Here is a 1840-nt window from a genome sequence, read left to right as displayed (position 1 = left end):
ACGCCGTAAAAAATTTAATGTAGTCTTTCACTTAATAGGGTCATTTAATTGGTTTCAATTTATTTCATTTGAAAATTTGGAGTGTTGGGGTTTTGTCCATAACCCATGGGTAAACCATACCCAAACCATAATGAAATGGTTTTCTACATAAAACCCACATCTAACCCATTTTCATGATTTACCCAACCCAAACCATTTAATTTGGTTTGAGTTTGGATAAACCCATGGGTTGTGGGTTTATGCCCACCCCTAACAACAAGGGTGTTGTTGACAAGGCTTCGATAAATCACAACGCATGTCTCAGTATCTGATATGGGAAAATAAAATGTCAGTGGCCTTTCCAACTAAAGGCAGAGGACTAATCATAAAATGGAAGAATCAAACTACGTGATGGTATCCAAAATTCAAATGAAAAGCAAAGTAGAAAAAGAAAGGTAGATCATGCACACATTCTAATGAGGTTATTCTTATACCCTAAATGCACCAAGATGAAGATCCTCTTAACTCCTTGCGCAGATCCACACACTAGACATTGGCTAGGAGGTATAGGTATTGTTCTTCAGTCTGAAAGCAATTTCTCTCGGTTTAATCAAATGCAGAGAAACACGCAAGGATCAGTAATAAAATGAATGTGCAAAGGCAAATTATTACCCTTGTTAGGATCACAAATTTCAATGTTAATGAAATTTGGTGATCTTGTCAGTCTCATTTTTCAGCTTGATGTTGCATTATCCCTGTTCTGTTGTTTAATCTTCAACCTATCTTTGGTCACAGGACCTGCAGGAAATATATTTTCTTCCGACGCAAGACAGCATGGATTTCACCACTCCATTCTTGGAATTCATACTGAACAAAGCAGATAACTGGACGTGCTGCTCAGGGAGGAAGACGATAGAGATGCAAGAAAGAATGAGACTATGATTATACATATTAAGATTGGGAATAAAACTCCCAACTTATTATGCCTCTGCATTTCCAGCCGATTGTCACCCCACTTCAAAACCAGAATGACTTGATCATCTGAAAGAAAACGTAGATTTGGCAAACTTGGTATCAACTTTATCCGAAACAGAAAATATTGAATTGAAACGGGACTAAGTTCACAATTTTCTTTAATTATGATACAACTCCGCAGCTCAGAGCTTATATCATCGAATTACACTTTTCGAGTAAGTGCTAACTCCAGCAAAAAAACCAAAAAAGAATTGAAATTAGATGAGGAACAGAGAAAGCAGGAGAGACCGAGAGAAAAGAAGAAATATTTGTAATTAATTTCATTAGTTCCTCACTGACGTGTTTCCTTATACATATACCTTTTACCCCTCAACAATACACGCCTAACTAACCAACAACATAATGATTGGCAAAAATAAACAAACAAAATAACAAAATCACAGCTGTGATCTTCACCCCCTCTTTTAGTTCATTCTCGAATATTCTTTAGGGAATGTAATCTTTGAGGTATGTCAGTGCCCTGCGAATACGAGTTGGACCTTTTATGAGCTCCTCGACAAGCTGGGCTTCTTCCTCTGTTTTAAGTGCTGGCTTATCATTAATCTCGGGCCAAGTTGTATCAAATTACCACTCACCAACCGAAGTTCCGAAATCCTATATGTAATTAGAGCTCCCCTCAGTCATATAAAGGAAGTTCCAACATCCTCTGTTTCCTCTGCTAGCCACCATCGTGACATTCGCAGTTGGTGAAATGTATGACTGATCTAAGTTGGGTTCTGAGCTATGAGTCTCTGAGTTCATTTTTCTTCGTACGAATTTTCCATCTATGCAAACACGAAGGGATGGGGGAATCTTGGACCACTCTTTTCCTGGATCCCTTTTGGTA

General features: G+C 38.0%; 1 protein-coding gene across 1 annotated transcript in view; it reads right to left on the bottom strand.

The window, feature by feature from the left end:
* Nucleotides 1–1840, bottom strand: part of LOC18047765 (putative disease resistance RPP13-like protein 1) — a 10903-nt gene that overhangs the window by 5971 nt on the left and 3092 nt on the right. The gene's annotated exons all lie outside the window — the stretch shown is intronic.

This window comes from Citrus clementina, unplaced genomic scaffold (genome assembly GCF_000493195.1).
Source record: "Citrus clementina cultivar Clemenules unplaced genomic scaffold, Citrus_clementina_v1.0 scaffold_3, whole genome shotgun sequence".
NCBI classification, from domain to species: Eukaryota; Viridiplantae; Streptophyta; class Magnoliopsida; order Sapindales; family Rutaceae; genus Citrus; species Citrus x clementina.
This window is presented reverse-complemented; position numbering and strand designations above follow the sequence as displayed.